The sequence below is a fragment of the Malaclemys terrapin genome, chromosome 3, assembly GCF_027887155.1.
Source record: "Malaclemys terrapin pileata isolate rMalTer1 chromosome 3, rMalTer1.hap1, whole genome shotgun sequence".
Taxonomy (NCBI): Eukaryota; Metazoa; Chordata; order Testudines; family Emydidae; genus Malaclemys; species Malaclemys terrapin.
Genome location: NC_071507.1, coordinates 103,349,675 through 103,368,918, shown reverse-complemented (window position 1 = coordinate 103,368,918; position 19,244 = coordinate 103,349,675). Strand labels below are relative to the sequence as shown.

The 19,244-nt window shown below is 42.8% G+C and overlaps 1 long non-coding RNA gene across 1 annotated transcript; it reads left to right on the top strand.

Annotated features, from left to right (window-relative positions):
• Nucleotides 1-13,997: 13,997 nt before the first annotated feature.
• On the top strand, nt 13,998-16,841 carry LOC128834503 (uncharacterized). Its single transcript, XR_008444435.1, has 3 exons — nt 13,998-14,195; nt 14,303-14,460; nt 16,767-16,841. It is a non-coding gene; the product is annotated as an uncharacterized LOC128834503 (long non-coding RNA).
• Nucleotides 16,842-19,244: the final 2,403 nt, after the last annotated feature.

Here is a 19,244-nt window from a genome sequence, read left to right as displayed (position 1 = left end):
ATGCATGTGAGTAACTTTATTACATAGGTAGTTCATCTGAGTTCCACTGAACTATATCTTGTTTAACTTAATATGAATGGCTAACACTTTTTAATATGGCTTTTTTATAGATATCACATCTTTTTATGGCTGTACTTTTCTAAAAAGCCTTAAAAAAAAACGTTAAACTGCCTAAAAACTAGACTTTTTTGTTGCCTTTATAAAAGTGTCATCTTAACACGATTTGAACCTCTTCAGTATGCATAAGTGCTTGGAGGGAGGGGAAAAAACAGTAAGAAGACCAAAAAGTTACCACCATGGCTAAAGAGCAGAGTAAAAGAAGAGTTAGATGTTTAAAAAAATAAAAAGCATCCTTTAAAAATTGGAAGTCATATCCTACTGAGGAAATAGAAGAATAAACTCTGGCAAGTCAAGTGTAAAAGTATTATTAAGCAGGCCAAAAAAGAATTTGAAGAGCAACTAACATAGTCACAAAAATCTAAAAGCATTTTTTAACTACATCAGAAGATGGAAGCCTGCCAAACAATCAGTGGGCCAATGGATAATCAGATGATCAAGGTGTTAAAGGAGCATCCAAAGAAGACAAGCAGTTGCAGAGAAATCAATGAATTCTTTGCATTGGTCTTTGCTGCAGAGGATGTGAGGGAGATTCCCACAGGTGAGCCATTCTTTTTAGGTGACAAATCTGAGGAAATGTCTCAGATTGAGGTGTCACTAGAGGAGTTTTGGAACAAAATTGATAAATTAAATAGTAATAAGTCACCAGGAGCAGATGGTATTCACCCAAGAGTTCTGAAGAAATTACATAACTACTAACTGTGGTATGTAACCTATCGCTTAAATCAGTCTTTGTACCAGGTGAATGTAGGATAGCTAATGTAATGCCAATTTTATTTTTATTGCTTCAGAGGCTATCATGGCAATTATAGGCTGGTAAACCTCACTTCACTACATGACAAATTGATTGACACGATAATAATGAATTGAATTATCAGACACATAGATGAACATGATATGTTGGGGAAGAGTCAACATGGCTTTTATAAAGAGAAATCATGCCTATTAGAATTCTTTAAGGGTATGAACAAGCATGTGGACTGGGGGATCCAGTGGATATAATGTACTTAGATTTTCAGTAAAAAGCAATAAAGAGTCCTGTGGCACCTTATAGACTAACAGACATATTGGAGCATAAGCTTTTGTGTCTTTCTTCACAGTCTTTGTTTAATCCTGAGCAATGCCCCTCTGCTATGTACATTGGCCAAACTGGACAATTCCTACATAAAAGGATAAATGGACACAAGTCAGATATTAGGAATGGCAATATACAAAAACCTGTAGGAGAACACTTCAACCTCCCTGGACACACAATAGCAGATTTAAAGGTAGCCATCCTGCAGCAAAAAAACTTCAGGACCAGGCTCCAAAGAGAAACTGCTGAACTTCAGTTCATTTGCAAATTTGACACCATCAGCTCAGGATTAAACAAAGACTGTGAATGGCTACCCAACTACAAAAGCAGTTTCTCCTTCCTTGGTGTTCGCACCTCCACTGCTAGAAGAGGGCCTCATCCTCCCTGATTGAACTAACCTCATTATCTCTAAACTGATTCTTGCTTGCATATTTATACCTGCCTCTGAAAATTTCTACCACATGTATCTGATGAAGTGGGTATTCACCCACAAAAGCTTATGCTCCAATACCTCTGTTAGTCTATAAGGTGCCACAGGACTCTTTATCGCTTTTTACAGATATAGACTAGCACGACTACCCTTCTGATACTTAGATTTTCAGAAAGCCTTTGACAAGGTCCCACACTAAAGCTCTTAAGCAAACTAAGCACTCAAGGAATAAGGGGGAAGGTCCTCATGGATTAGTAACTGCTTAAAAGATAGGAAACAAAGGGCAGGAATAAATGGTCAGTTTTCACAATGGAGAGAGGTAAATAGTGGGATCTGTGCTGTTCAACATATTCATAAGTGATCTGGAAAGGGGAGTGAACAGTGAGGTTGCAAAATTTGCAGAGGATTCAAAATTACTCTAGATAGTTAATTCCAAAGCTGTCTGTGCAGAGTTACAAAGGGATCTCACAAAACTGAGTGAGTGAGTGGGCAATAAAATGGCAGATAAAATTGTGTTGATAAATGCAAAGTAATGCATGTTGGAAAACATAATCCCAATTATACATACAAAATGATGGTGTCTAAATTAGTTACTACCACTCAAAGGTCTTGGAGTCATCATGGGTAATTTTCTGAAAAAATCCGCTCAATGTGCAGCAGCAGTCAAAAAAGCTAATAATGTTAGGAACCATTAGAATAGGGATAGATAAGATAGAAAATATTATAATGCCACGATGTAAATCCTTGGTATGCTCACACTTCAAGTATGGTGTACCATTCTGGTTGCCCTATTTCAAAAAAGATACATTAGAATTGGAAAAAGTACAGAGAATGGCAACAAACATTATTCAGAGTATGGAGCAGCTTCCATATGAATAGAAATTAAAAAGACTGGGACTGTTCAACTCAGAAAAGAGATAATTAAGGAGTGCAGGAATATGATAGAGGTCTATAAAATCATGAATGGTGTGGAGAAAGTGACTAGGGAAGTGTTATTTACCCCTTCACATAACACAAGAACCAGGAGTCACACAATGAAATTAATAGGCAGGAGGTTCAAAACAAACTTAAGGAAGTACTTCTTCACACAATGCACAGTCAACCTGTGAAACTCATTGCCAGGGGATGTTGTGAAGGCCAATATAACTGGGTTCAAAAAAGAATTAGACAAGTTCATGGAGGATACGTACATCAATGACTATTAGCTAAGATGGTCAGGGATGCAGGCCCATGTTCTGGGTGTCCCTGAACTGCTGACTGCTAGAAGCTGGGACTGGAAAATGGGTGATGGATCACGAAATAGTTGCCCTGTTCTGTTCACTAAATAATTGCCCTGTTCTGTTCATTCCCTCTGAAGCATCTGGCCCTGGCTACTGCAGAAAGGAAGGATACAGGGTTACAGAGGCAAAGCATTGAGCATAAGGTCACATGCCCCTCCAGATTTCTGCCAGGGTGGGAGTTGGGCTGAGTGCTGCTGAGCGGGATGTGCCTGGGAAAGGCATCAGCAGCTACTGCTCTCACTGAGAGATGGGGCAGGCATCACTGTTCTGCCAGAGGGGGAATGGGGAAGTCCTCTGAGTCCCATCCCTTTCTCACCTGCAGCCACAGTTACCTTCTCAGCAGGAGGTGTCCGGAACCCACTCTGGCCTGCACCACACCTGCATCTGGGAGGTCATGGGAGAAATAAATGGGGAAGGAACTGTGAGGGGAGTGGGGGCACGGTGGTGCCGGCTTGGAGTGGATGTGGGAGGTGCAGGGGGGAGTGGACAAGGGGCCAGAGGTGATGCGTGGGGTGGTCATGTGCCTCCAACCTTTAAATTGTGCCTCCCCACCAACAAGAATTACAGGTTGTCTCTGCTGGGCTAGATGGACCATTGGTCTGATCCAGTATGGCCATTCTTATGTTTGAACATATCCTTTGCTTGTGTCAAGAAACGTGATCTTCTCTCATTTAAAAGAATATAAACATCTTTAACTTTGTTATTACCAGCACGCTAGGGGCCAGATAGCAGGTGTGTGGAGGAACAGAAAGTGCAGGCAGCCTCCTCCGCCTTGCTTAGTTCATGTAAGGGCCAGCTATAATTACATTCAGAGCCTGATCTGAGAGGAGCACATGGACTGCTCTTTTCATAAGTCTCAAGGGCATAGGGCACCCCAAAACAGATAAATGGTTGTAGAGAGGAAGTCGGACATGAGTAGCTCTAGGTCATTAAAACTCAAAGAATTTTAAAAATCGAATGCAATGTTTGTCAGTTATGCTTAGTTTTACTTTTTGTATTTCAATCTACTGTGACAATAAAAACGGACAAGTCAATTTTATTCATCTGCATAGTCTATATCAGGATTGGCCCAACTTACTGAGCCTCAGAGCCGCAAACAATAATCTTCAGAAGTTTGAGAGCTGGGCACATCTGCTCCAGGCTTCTGTCCTGCAGCGGGGTGGTGGGGAACTGGGGCTTCAGTCTCACGGGAGGCTCCTGCCGGTGCTTGGGGCTTCAGGAAGAGCGGGGCTGAAGTCCTGAGCCCTGACAGGCACCTCCTGCGCGACTGATTCCTCTAGACTCCCTCCACACTGGGCAGAATCCCCTAGCCCCACCACCAGAAGCCCTGAGCTCCCCACCAGTCTGGTAGGTAGTGAATGGAGGGGGGCTCCACAAGCTGCATGTTACCTGTAAAAGAGCCACAATTTGGCCACCCCTGGTCTATATCTAGTGACTTTTGCATCCAGAGTCTCACACATTACAGCAGTGTTTGAATTACAAACACTTCAGAATATTTTTTAAGCGCTTTTATTGGACTTTTGATCATAGAAATATTTCTAGTGATGTTAGGGTTCGTCAACGATTGTTTATCATATAAAACCTTAATGTTGGGCTAAATTTGATCTGACAGTATCTCTTTATACAAAAGGGACAACAACAGTATTTAATCTTGTTAATTTCAATAAATGAGTTAAAAGTAATTTCAGTTATTATACCTGCACCTGAGTCCCTATTTCAATTTTTGTGATGTTACAATCATGTTTTTCTCTCTCTAAAAATATTTTTATCTCCCATGCTGTAGGAAATACCCCTGGAAATAAAAGGAGAAATGTACTAACTCTGATTATATAGGGGAACAGTGAAGCTAACTCTACCAAAGTGCTGTCAAATGCATAAAGTAAACAAACAGGTTAAAAGAGTGTAAAATATTGCTTTCTTCTCTTTTTCAGTTGTTAGGTCTTACAACTATAGTAAGAAAAAAAAAACAGTGTGATTTTAAAGTTGATGGTGTCCCCTTCAAAAAATGTATATTAACAAACAAAAACTACTTTTAGTAGCACTTATGGTTTTGGAACAATAAACTCCCTCTATCCAAAGCCTTAAAATAATGGAAAATAAGGAGAAAGACTTGTGCGCTCCTTTCCACCTTCATATTTTTTACAATGCAGTGGATTACACACTACTCTTCAAGGCTTTCACCTCCATCTTCAACAAATACCAAATAGCAATATGTACCCCAACTTCATCAATGGTGCACTCCAATGCAAAAGCTTAACAGTGACCTCATATGCTTCAATATCAATTATATCAACAGATCAGCACATCAGACTGTTACACATTTCATGCATTTGGGAAGTTTCTCTGCCTTAACACTGCTGAGGTCACTGTTAAAGTTTTTCATTAGAGTTCAAGTCTCAAGCTGAGAGCTGTCACAGACTTTCATCCTCTGTGGATTAAACACAGAGGGGGATGCATAACACATGTACACAGACCAATGGGTTACACAAGTAAGTTGTGTGACAAATGACAGGAATGTAAAACATGTATTTTGATGATTCACACCATAATTTGCAGATTATAGTTCAAGTACAAAATCTTTTTTTTAAAGAGACTGGTTTATGGTGTGAATCACACTCAACCATATCATCCCACTACATATAACAGCTGCAGGGTTTGAACCCCCTGACCTTCAGCTCCATAGCATAGACCTTTTGTACTTGAATTACAGGACTATTTACTAGGACCTTTGTAGGCTAGCCACAGGAGGAGATGTAACACAGAATAGTCACTTAAGAGCATGAGTACCAACCTCAGTGTAGACTGATAAAAATCAGGGCACAAACCCTAATTTTATACTTAGATTTCACCAACAAATTACACTAATTGCAAACTCCTCAGGTACTTTAACAGTCTTTACAGAGAGGCTATGTCTACACTAGAGACTTTACAGCAGCACAGCTATACCAATGCAGCTGTGTCACTGTAAAATCTCCCATGTAGCCGATCTATGCTGACGGGAGAGAGCTCTCTTCTTGACATAATTAAACCACCCCCAATAAGTGGCAGTAGCTATGTCAGTGGGAAAGCGTCTTTCACCAACATAGCACTGTCCACTCTGGTGCTTCTGTCAGTGAAATTTACGGTGTTTTTTCACACCCCTGAGCGACATACGTTTTACCAAGAAAAGTGCTAGCATAGACATAGCCAGAATCACAGACGGTCCTCTTGAATACTCTGGTCTGTCTTGCCACCCAGGTGAGCATATCTCTGTGGAAGATGGCCCCTTATATAGGGTTACCATATTCTGTGCCTCCAAATGGAGGACACTCCACGGCCCACGGCCCCGCCCCCAGCCCCGCCCATACCCCCGCCCCAACCCCGCCCCCTCCCCAAAGTCTCCGCCCCCTCCCCTGCTTCCCGCGAACATTTGAGTCGCGGGAAGCCTGAAGCAGGTAAGGGGGGTGTGGGGGGAGGAGGCGCGGCCCAGGCTGGCCCCCGGCGGCTCCAGCCTGGGTCGGCTCGGGCCCTGGGGTGCCGGCCCCGGCCGACCACCCCCGGCCCGCCCAGCACTGCCGGCCCCAGGCGGCCTGGCGCACCCCCGGGCTCCCCGCAGGCCCGGCTCCCCGGCTCCCAGCCCGGACCCCGGCCCGGCCCCGCGCCCCCGGCTCCCCATCCGGCCCTGCGCCCCTGGTTCCCGGCCCTGCGCTCCCGGCTCCCCGCGGGCCCGGCTGACCGGCTCCCAGCCCGGACCCCGGCCCGGCCCCGCGCCCCCGGCTCCCTGTCCGGCCCTGCGCCCCTGGTTCCCTCCCCGGCTCCCCGTCCGGCCCTGCGCCCCTGGTTCCCGCCCCGGCTCCCCGGCTCCCCGCGGGCCCGGCTCCCCGGCTCCCCGCCGGCCCGGCTCCCCGCGGGCCCGGCTGACCGGCTCCCAGCCCGGACCCCGGCCCGGCCCCGCGCCCCCGGCTCCCCGTCCGGCCCCGCGCCCCTGGTTCCCGGCCCTGCGCTCCCGGCTCCCCGCGGGCCCGGCTCCCCGGCTCCCCGCGGGCCCGGCTGACCGGCTCCCAGCCCGGACCCCGGCCCGGCCCCGCGCCCCCGGCTCCCCGTCCGGCCCTGCGCCCCTGGTTCCCGCCCCGGCGCCCCGGCTCCCCGCGGGCCCGGCTGACCGGCTCCCAGCCCGGACCCCGGCCCGGCCCCGCGCCCCCGGCTCCCCGTCCGGCCCCGCGCCCCTGGTTCCCGGCCCTGCGCCCCTGGTTCCCGGCCCGGCACCATGCCCCCGGCCCCGCACCGCCGGCCCCGGCCGAGCACCACCCAGCCCTCCCGATTTTCCCGGACATGCCCGGCTTTTGGGGATTTCCCCCGGACGGGGATTTGAGCCCCCAAAAGCCGGACATGTCCGGGAAAATCCGGACGTATGGTAACCCTACCTTATACCAAAACTCACATCAATATTCAGGTTACTCCTGATCTCAAAGGACCAGTCACTTACCCTAGGTGAACTGTGCTTTAGGTCTCACACCAAGGACAGTGCTTGTAGCCAATCCTATAGTAAACTATATGAAGTTTTATTAAATAGGGAAAGGAAATCAAAGTTTTTACAAGGTTAAAGCAAGCAGACAGACACACAAATGAGTTAGTCTTAGGTTCAGCAGGTAATGTAGGCGTCTGTAATCAGCATACTTTATTTGACCTTTAGAGCTAACCCAGGCTAAACAGCTGGGAATCTCTTGCTTATGCCTAGAAACACCTTGCCTCCCACCCCCACCTCAGAGTCCGAGCAACGATACCTAGTGCTTTTTGTCTGGGGTTTTTAATCCCCATCCTGCCATGGGCTCGGAGCTATAAATTCAGCTGATGGGAGGAGCCCATTTGCACAAATCATCTTTAAGGGGAGGAGCGTAAAACTATAAGAATCTTTAGTTGATGATTCCTCAATCCAGATGAATGGAGTAAGAACCACCCACAGCCCATCTGGTATCAATTGGCCTCCTCTTTTAGGAGGGACATAACAATTTCTGCAGAAGAGCAACTCTTCACACTAATTTATGTCCCTCTCCTCTATGGCAGTCACAGAGGCTCACAATACAACTGCATGCAACAATTCACAAGCATTCAACAGAGTCTAAACACTTATGATTCTAATACCTATTATCAATATTAACCCACAAGAGAGCCAGACAGATTCCAGCTAATGCATCTGTCAGTGATCAGTTGAGACATGGGGACCTTGGCATGGGCTGGCACCTGGCCTGCCAGCAGCACAGGAGGACTTGACACACACTTTCCCAGTGGGTTAAACTGCTATTTGGTAGGCAGCACTGGAATATTGGTGATCAGTAATCCTGGTATACCTACACCTTGAATACTTCATGCAGGTCTAGTCGCCCCATCTAAAAATAAATAAATAAATAAGAGAATTGGAAACGGTACAGAAAGGGCAACTAAAATGATTAGGGGTATGGAATGACTTACATATGAGGAGAGATTAAAAAGACTGGGACTATTCAGAAAAGAAAAGAGATGAGTAAGGGGAGATTTGATAGAGGTCTATTAAATCATGACTGGTGTGGAGAAAGTAAATAGGTTCAAAAGAGAATTATATAAGTTTAAGGAAAATAGCTCCATCTATGGCTATTAGCCAAGACAGTCAGGGTTGCAACCCCATGTTTTGGGTGTCTATAAGTCTCTCACAGCCAGAAGCTGGGACTGGACAACGGGATGAATCCAGAGGTGAAAGTGGGCCAGTATGGTGTACTGGTAAGAAGTGGCCGCCGGTACCAGCCCATACACAGCCCACGTTAAAGCACTGCCGCGGCAGCGCTTTAACATCACTACCCCTTTTGCCGGTGAGGGGGGGCAAAAGGGGCAGCTGCCCCAGGGCTCCAGTGGCGATTTAAAAGAGCTTTAAAAAGAGATTTAAAACAGCTCAAGTTCCGGGCCCTTTAAATCGCTGCCGGAGCCCGGGGTGGCACAGCCTGGGCAGCATGGAAGGGCTGGCTGGGGCAGGCTGACCCACAACCCCTCCCACTCCACTCAAGGCCCTTCCCCTTCCACCTGAGGCCCCGCCCCTTCTGGGGGCCCAGAGCCAGGCCCCCGTACCGGTAAGTCTTTCATCTTACTCTCACCCCTGGATGGATCACTCACTAATTGCCCTGTTTTGTTAATTTTCTTTGGAGCATCTGGCATTGGCCACTGTCAGAGAACAGGATACTGGACTAGATGGACCATTGGTCTGACTCATTGGTCTGGACCATATGGCTATTCTTATGATTGCAATCCCCAGCGCTAGAAGAGGAGCATGGTTTATGGTGGTCAGAGACAGAGTAAATAAAACTGAAAGGCAGAGTGGCACAGTGGCTACCATTGGGGTGTGTTACATTTGAGATCTGAGGAAAGCTGACCAGATGGCGCTACACGGGAGATTTCAAGGTTTTGAAATTTCTTTGTTAAGCATTGGAACAAACCAAAACCTTTCAAATGTTTTAATGGAAACGGAATTGTCAAAATGTCTGTTTTGTGATCAAAACAAGCTTTTAGATTTGGGAAGGATGCGTGTTCCCTGCTGGGCTGGAATGTGGAAGAACCAGCTTAAAGTCCCTGTTCTGCTTCATTCAAAGCAGAGTTTTCCATCTCCAGTCAGTCTGAGCAAGGACTTTAAGCTGGCTCTCCCACATCCCAGGCCAGTCCCTAACTACCAGACAACAGCATACAAGACAATCTACCCTCCTTCCCTGTCCCAAAACTTGGCTGATGAAAACTCTGTCGGTACTGATGTGTATCCACAATAGGTTCTGGCTTCAATAAAACAGCATATTTTACTGAAATTTCATTGAAATAAAAATATTCTGACCAGCTCTGGTTCTGAGTCTGCACTGACCTTGCGTCAACTCTTTGCTAACTTATTTTTAAGAGTGGTGGGGTGTGTTCAGCAGCCATCCCCAGTGGTCTTGGGGTTCATAGACTTACTGGGAATTTGAACAGCTGTTAAGTGGTAAGGCTGGTAAGTCTCCTCTTCTACTCTATTCTATAGAACTTCCTCACCATCATAGAAGCTGAGCACCTCCCAGGCGTGCATTAAGTGATGTGACTGACATCTGTCACATTTCATCTCCTCTTTCCCAGCTCAGGACAAACACACATGCTGCATGTGTGTATTGCATCTGAGAACTCAGTGTCAACATTTGTGCTGTGGCAGATTTGCCAAATTAAAATTAAATGGGTTTGACTTGGTGCTTATATTGTCTGTTATGGATTTAAAAGTTATGAAACACTGTAAAAGACAAATACTAATGATGCATAATACTCTACGGTAATAATCAGCTCATAAGGAGCAAAAATGTGTCCAAAGGACAAGTCACAGCATGTTCTAGATCTCTTGCAAAAGGGATACAAAGAAGAGTGAGACACCAGTGGGAAAAGTGCCAAAAAGGATGATTTTTGAACTTATTCTTTCTGAATCATTTTATATTCCATTAAATCACCATGAAAAAAATCAAATAATGCTCAAAATTTACATTTTAGGCCTTGGAATTTGCCATTTCAATATGATTTTTTACAAAATAATGGTTTAAAGCTCTTGTTAAAACTGAACTCTGTAACCCAGACTTAACTTTGCTTCAGTGAATAGCTAATAATTTACTGTTGACGTGGTGATGGAGCAGGAAGGGAATTGGGGGCTGTGTTTTTAAATGATTATCACATATTTATATAGCTGTACTGTTCACAGTCCAGGTTTGGAGTACCAGTGGGGGGGGAGGGGGCGGGAGGGGAGGGAAGGAAAGGGAGAACGGAGAAGAAGAAGTAGGGAGGGATACCAGTGAAAAGCTGGTGCCTAAGTCCCTCAACAAACAGCAGTTGTGGAGAGAAACTGTTGCGGTGATGAATTTGCAGAGTTTAATACAGAGGGAACAAGTTGGATGCCAACACAATGAGTGTGAAATCCTGGCCAAAATGGCCTCCATGGCAAAACTGTCTTCGACTTCACTAGGCCTGTTGCTGATCTGACACATCCCCTTACAGCAAGCATGGTGTTGTGGGTTAGCCCTTACTTGGGTGAGGAAAAAATCAACTATCAACAAGTCCAGACAGACCATTAAATGCTAAAGAGCCCCACTTTTGGAGGGCCTCATTTATTGACAAAAAATCCAAAAGAGTGTACACCAAACTTTCACCCCTGCCTCTTAGCTAGATAACAAGGCCATCTTAATTCATCTGTCCCCCACTGGAGTCCCATGCTCTCCTCTACTGAGGCTCTTTCCCCAGGGGTTTTCCCAGGTCCAATCTGTGACCCTGGTGTTGGGCCCTTTGCCTCTATCGGAGTAAGAGCCTTCTCTGGCTTCAGGGGTCCCAGGAGGTCTGACTACTGCAATTCTTCTCCAGGGACAGCAGGTGGTCCTTGCCAGGCTGGGATTCCAGCCAGTGTCAGGGAGACCCCGCTGGCTCAGACCCATAAAGGGCAGCTGTCCTGTGGCAAAGCCCAAGATTTCATCTTAAGAGTGTCAGGTCCTAAATCAGAGGATTCATCTTTTCTGAGAAGTCAGATTTGTCTGTTTTCTAGGGTGACCAGATGTCCCCATTTTATAGGGACAGTCCTGATTTTGGTGGATTTTTCTTATATAGGCCCCTATTTCCCCCCCACCCTCATCCCGATTTTTCACACTTGCCCTCTGGTCACACTACTGTTTTCTAACTTGGCTTGTTCATTGATGAAACATTTTGGATCCGATTCAACATATCCTCAGTCCTTTTGGGACAATGCTTAGACTATTATCTCATTGTGAATGGATAATAGTTTGCTTAAACTATAGCAAGTTAAGTACTCTGAAGAGGAAAAACTCATGCTCTCCATAGGCTGTCAGATAAACTGTGCTTATCAATCAGCAGTTGTAGCAGCAGAAAAAAAGGGGTAACAAACAAATAGCTATAGTGCATGAGTGAAGAATTCTTGTAGTTTAATAAATGAATATAGTGTGTTAGTTAGCAGATACAGTGTGTGTAAAGTGAATACTGTAGATCAGTAAGACAATGCAGTAGTTTAATAAATAGATAGATTCAGTACAGGAGTTCAGGAAGCCGATATGGTTGTTGATAGCTGAATGGATACAGTAAATAGATAAACAAACACAGCACCTTTCTGTTTTGAATCTGGAAAGAAGCAGAAATTCACATGAATTCTGCCAGCAGAAGCATCCCCTGATTCTTATGACAACATAAGTTAGAAGTAAGCCAACCCCCCCCCCCCCCCCCCCGCTGCTTTGCAATACAAACTGAATGGTAAAATTAATGGTAAATTACCACCAGCATGCATGATATTGTGGGAAGTCTTAAAATCTGCTACTAGATGCAAGATCAAAGCATTTTACTTTCAGTAGATGTAACAAGAAGCTATTATGAATGCTTGTCTAATGAACCATATCCAATAGTGCTGTTTTTGAAAATACTGTGCAGAAGAAATTGCTGCATACTTAAATCCAAAAGGGACTTTTTTTTTCCTCAGATTATTTCTGATCCCTTGAATCTGCCATGGACCAAACCTTGCTGATGTAATTCAGATAAAACTCATGCTGATGTAAAGAACAAAGATTGCAGGATTTAATCCTAATAAGGAGGAGAATGTTCACTGAGATAGTCACTGTATATATATCAGGTACATTAGTGGAGGAGATCTCTGCTTGAAAGCAATCCACTCCCACTTCCGCCTCCCCCCCTCCCAGGAAGAGCACCTCCAATTCATCAAAACCATTGTGGAAAATGAATCTATATCTTCCCTGACATCCCCTTCAGCCAAGCATTTTCATTACACTGATATCAAATTATCTTCCAGTAATAGTGTGTTCTTGCTATATGCAGTTGTTAAAACCTCCCTTCTATATGAGCCGAGAAAATATGGTTTGTAACTTCCAATTGTACTTTCATAAAAGCATTTATGCAAATAATACAATAGCCTAGTGCGTGGTTTGTACTGTACTCTTATGCTATCAACTGAAGCTATATCAGACATTTGGGGGCGAGGGGTTCACCCCAGTGGGAGGGTATTGTTAGTCAGTTTTTCTTCACTAAAGAAATATGATCAAAGTTCAGAGTTAATTTCTCTCAACAGTGGAATGGGTGAGGCTTGTTGTGCCGAAAGAGGCCCACATTTGCTCTTCTTGTACCAGTTTCAGGTTCACTGCACTCTGACAGGCTCAAATCTGCATGAGAATATTGTCTTGGCTGCTTGCTGCAGAACATCACTGCTACATAGCTGTGGCATTAGCTGCCTTATGTAACCAGGGTATTGTTTTGCATTGGAAAATCCATCCCTCCTGCTGGGGAGTGGCTCCGTGGCAACGCATGAATATTACTCCACCAGCTGAACTCCGTCAGCAAATGACATCCTCTGTTATTGAACTCTACAAACGTCTGCAGTCTTCAGGACGTGCATCCGTCTACCTGTGGCAACTGCTTAAGGCTGAATGTGAAGCTTGGCAAGTTAAGCTGACTGCAAGTGGCCTCATACTTGAATTATCTACTGTCAAATATTCACTTCAGATATCACTTGAGTGAAACTGCAAATGGGAGTCTATTAAAGTTTCACATTTTTCCACTGAAATGCAGTAGATTAGAAAGGCTTTCAAAAGGCCCTGATTGCTGAATGTGCCGATATGTAATGTGTCATCTTTTCATCTGTGATAATAAAACTTTGTCTCTAGTCAAGTAAATGCTCTGTTCTTGCAATCAAGACTGAAGCAATACAACTGCAGCCTGTTGAACTACTGGCAGAATTGAATTTAAAGAGAGACTGATTGATCTGGGGCTGAAATGGCAAAGTCATGACAGATTTCATGCGATTAATGTAGAATCCTAGAATGTAGGGTTGGAAGAGATCTCAAGAGGTTATCTAGTTCATCCCACTATGCTGATTAGAGTATTATGCATAATATTATTTCAAAATGTTAGTATAGTCTGCTGGGCTGTTCCTCTGATTTGTGCCTCAAAGGGTACTTCTGCACTGCAAAAAAAAAAAAAAAAAAAAGAGCAGTGGCAGCAATTCTCAGAGCCTGGGTTAACTGAATCAGGCTTGCAGGGCTTAAAAATAGCAGGGCAGGTGCTCAGGCTGAGAGCCCAGGCTCCAGGACCTCACTGCATTTCAGACCTCAGACTCCAGCACAAGCCCCAATGTCTACAGTGCTATTTTAGGCCGTCGGTTGACCTGGGCTCTGAGATTCATTGCTGTTGGTCTTTTCTTGCTGTGTAGATGTACCCAAACATTGTTTCACCTTTTTCTCAATCCTGTATGCAAGGTCTGTGAACATTGTTTGAAATATAATCTCTTCTGGTAAGTATGAAAACGTACCACTGTATGTATGTAAGGTGAACTTGGGGGAGGGGAGGCCTCTTACAAGCTATCAAGACCCTTAACATCTTTTCTACTATGTTTTACAGCAAAATATCCCTGCACTGTTAGGTCCTGTACTAAGCCCTATTTTTTGGAGTACTTTGGTATTCTTTGGAGGCCTAAGAATGTGATATAACAAGAAGCTGAAACTGAGCAGCAGCTCTCACAGTCCCAGGAGATGCCAATATTCTCTGTGAAGTAGGAGGTGAGGACCTTATAGTTTTTAAGTTTTGATGGTTAATTTGCTATTTTTTAACATTAAAACCCCTTGGAAAAGCCAATAACTCATACTCTCTCTCTCTCTCTGTTTTTGCCTTTAATAATCCTTGTATATAAACATATTCATATTATATCTACAAATATAGATACACACAATTTTCATTGCAATTTTTCTTCAAGAGTTGAAGAGCACTTGGTTGAAAGAAAGAAAGAATTTATAAAAATGTCAAATTTCCTAAGAATAACTCAAATACCTCTATTTCTAATGCTCCATAATAAAACAATGTGGAGATTTGCCTGTAAGTAATGAATTAGTTGCAGGAGTGACGCTTTTCATTTAGAAAAGTAGTAAAATGCATTGCATGCCTGTAGTGTGGAGGCTGACTATAACATAGTGATGAGGTCAATGCTGACACTTAAAATACTCTTCCCTTTCCCTCTCTGTCAGTGTGCTGAATCACATGTACTGGTGTTTATTTTTCTCTCAGTGCTCGTATTCAGTACTCAGAGAGTACTGAGAACTGATTCTTTGCTGACCCCTGAGGCACGTTTTGCAAGGGAAAGATAGTTGAAAAGAATGTACAAAGTGGTGAATATTTAGAAAATCATAGCTTTATAATGTCCTGGGTGCCATCCATTTAGTTTTCAATGTTAACATCTTAAATTAAATAGCTTTGTATTAAATTTCAGATACACCTCTACCAGAACCTTTAACCCTAGATCCCTCCACATTTTGTGTGTGAGAGGTCAGATTTTAATTTCCATATCCAACTGCACCATTACATTACAAGCTATTACCATTTTGTTCTAGGTTGGCAGCAAAACCAGAAGGGGCCTATTTTTTTGGTTCTGCGTCAAATAAGGATGAAATCTCAAAAGAACAGTCTTTCTCATGGGATATCAGCCCAAAGATAGGGAAAATCTAATGACAACATCTAATTTTAGGAGATTTCTGCCACTTTGATACAAAATCTCATGAGAACAGTTCATGAGATTTTTGGTACTGTCAAATCTGGACCTTTAAACTTAGCTGTGATTCAGACGCTAATCAAAACCTTTAGTTCAAACCTAATCCACATGTGATTATGAATATAGGCTACTTAGCCGATCAGTATAATAAGACTATTTTTCTTCAGTATACAGAAAGATGCTTAACAGTGAAAATTCACTCTACATTTTTTTTGAGGTGAATCCACATAATTTTTAATACAAATGTAATAGCCTTAAAGGAAAAAAAGAAATGATTTTGATTTCTCAAGTCATTAAGTCAAGTAATTTGTCATATTCTAGTTATTATTTGAGAGACAACAATAAGTGAATTCATCAAATCACATTTTGGACATACAGTATGAGACAATGTCAAACTTCTACATAACATTTCTAGTAGGAGGAAGGCTATCTGAGGAGTAGAAAGAAAAAGAAAAGAGAAAAGATAGGAGGAGGAGGATACCAGCAGCCTGAGAATGACTTGACCCATAGACTTTCCATTATACAGCCTGAAAAAAATACCTGTGTGGAGAACTGAAATGATAAGAGGGAAACCAGTAATTTAGAAATATTGACAATATAAATAAGCTATCTGAAACACATGTACACTGAAGATATATTTGTCACATTTAAATATATTATGAAGAAATATGAACCCAAGAGAGATTTTGGAAATACAGTATGAAACCAGTAGTACGGGATTTTTTACTGTTACATGAGTCATCCATTTCTAAACTCATTAAAATACTTTAGTGCACGAAATAAGATTGTCTAAGAACTATAAATTCTTGAATGATCAGGAGAGTTACCAATATAGCTCACAAATAATGTATGGGAAAGAGTTTTGGGGGAAGAATATGATGATACCAAATGGTGCCTTCTAATAGACACCAGGTATAAACCTTCATTCATGTGAGGTAAATGCAAACAGCTGTTCTTCAGAACAATAGGTTGTACTGCATGTCCCATTGTTTACACAAAATGGGATTAAAGGATAGCTAAAATTGTGTTTTGTCACATTTCCAACACAATATGGAATTGCTTACATATTTAAATATCTATGTCTATATTGTTATTACTAGTATTATTATTAGTGATCCTATATATTGCAAGGATAAGAGAGTAGAAGCATGGATTACAGCACTGGTATATATAAATATTTGAGAGAGATATAATAAATTACAGAATAATTTAGGGCCATATTCATAGAATTTAAGATTATCTAGTGTGATGTCTTGCTTAACATAGTCCAGAGAACATCACCTAATATCTGACTCAAACTTGTGACTTCTATTTGAGCGATAGCATATGTTTTAGAAAGATATCCAGTGATGATTTAAGACTTCAAGTGAGAGAGAATCCACCAGGTCTGGACCCGAGGTAAGTTATGCCAATGGTTAATTACCCTTGCTGTTGAAAATTTGCACTGTATATGTGTACTCTCACTTCAGCTTCCTACCAGTAAATCTCATTATGCTTTTTTCTGCTAAATTAAAGAGTCATCTTGTATCAGAAATTTCTTTCCCATATAGGTACTTGTAGACAATGATGAAGTCCCATCTTAACCTTCTCTTGGCTACATTTAATAGATTGAATCTTATACACCTCTACCCCGATATAACGTGATCCGATATAACACAAATTCAAATATAACGCGGTAGAGCAGTGCTCCGGGGGGGCGGGGCTGCGCACTCTGGCAGATCAAAGCAAGTTCAATATAATGCGGTTTCACCTATAACACAGTACGATTTTTTGGCTCCCGAGGACAGCGTTATATCGGGGTAGAGGTGCATTTTAAGGCAGTTTTCCAGACCTTGTGTCTTTCTCATAGTGCTTTTCTGAACCTTTTCCATTTTTGAAGTATGGACACCAGAACTGGACAGAGTGTTCTCATAATGGTATCACTAATGCCATATACAGGGGTATTATCACTTCCCTACTCCTACTTGATATTCTTCTGATTCTACATTCAAGGATCATGGTAGCCCTCTGAGTTAGAGCACTGCACTGAGGGCTTATTGTTAAGAGGATATCTGCCATGATCTAGAAGTCCTTTCCAGTGTCACTGCATTCCACTGCACTTGTAATTTTGATTTATATTCTTTGTTCCTAGATATATGACCTTGCATTTGGCTGTATTCAAACATATGTTCACTTTCCTAAGTGATTCAGCTTAGTCTATATAACTGACCTCTCTCCATCACTGTTTACCACTCACTCTTGTTGAGTAGTACATTATTCTGCAAGTAGCCCTATTGACTAATAATGGAGTACATTACTGCACAGTGTGCATCTCCACATCTCCCTTTTCCCCCCTACCCACAAGGCTTGCTACCCTGTCAAAAAAAGTTATTAGTTTGGTTTAGTATAATTCATTCTTGACAAATCAATGCTAACTGTTACTTATCACAATACTATCTTCTAGTTGGCAAGTTGATTGCTTAATTATTTGCACCATTATCTTTCCGGGTACTGAAGTTAAGCTGACTGGTCAGTAATTCCCAGGTTGTCCTTATTTCCCTTTTTATAGATTGGCACTATAATTGCCTGTTCCAGTCATCTGGAATCTCTTCAGTCTTTCATGACTTTTCAAAGATAATCACTAATGGGTTAGTCAACTCCTTGAGTATTCTGGAATGTATTTCATCAGGCCCTGGTGACTTGAAGACATCTAACTTATCTCAGTAATTTTGAATGTGTTCTTTCCCTATTTTAGCCTCTTATCCTACCTTATTTTCACTGTCATTCACTATGTTAGATGTCCAATTGCTACTAACCTTTCTGGTGAAAACTGAAACAAAAAAGTCATTTAGCACTTCTGCCATTTCCACATTTTCTGTTATTTCCCCTCCCCACCATTGCATAATGGGCCTACCCTGTCCTTGCTCTTCCTCTTGCTTCTAATGTATTTATAGAATGTTTTCTTGTTACTCTTTATGTCTATAGATAGCTTAATCTCATTTTGTGCCTTGGCCTTTCTAATTCTGTCCCTACATACTTGTGTTATTTGTTTATATTCATCCTTTGTAATTTGACCTACTTTCCACTTTCTGTAGGACTCTTTTGTGAGTTTCAGATAATTGAAGATCTCCTGGGTAAGCCAGGGTGGTCTCTTGCCATACTTCCTATCTTTCATACGCAGTGGAATAGTTTGGTCTTGTGCCCTTGATAATGTCTCTTTGAAAAACTGCCAACGCGCTCGAACTGTATTTTCCCTTAGACTTGCTTCCCATGGGATCTTACCTACCAACTCCCTGACTTTGCTAAAGTCTGCCTTCTTGAAATCCATTATTTTTATTGTGCTGCTTTCTCTCCTACCATTCTTTGGAATCATGAACTCTACCGTTTCATGGTCACTTTCAGCCAAGCTGCCTTCCACTTTCAAATTCTCAAATAATTCCTCCCTATCTGTCAAAATCAAACCTAGAACAGCCTCTCCCCTAGTAGCTTTCTCCACTTTCTGAAATAAAAAAAATGGTCTCCAGTACATTCAAATAATAATGAAAGGAAAGGGAAATAAACATAAACCAGATAGTATCAGAGGGGTAGCTGTGTTAGTCTGGATCTGTAAAAAGCAATAGAGAGTCCTGTGCCACAGAACTCTCCATAAACCAGATAGTGCTTTTGCCCTTGAATGGATGAAGGGAACAAGAGTCTCTATTCCCCTGGGGGCACACAGACCATAAAGGAAGCATGGACAAGGTTGGACCATGGATCCACTCCACTATGCATTAGTGGACATGGTAAGCTTCATCCAACAAAAATCTATACTGGTAAGGTAAA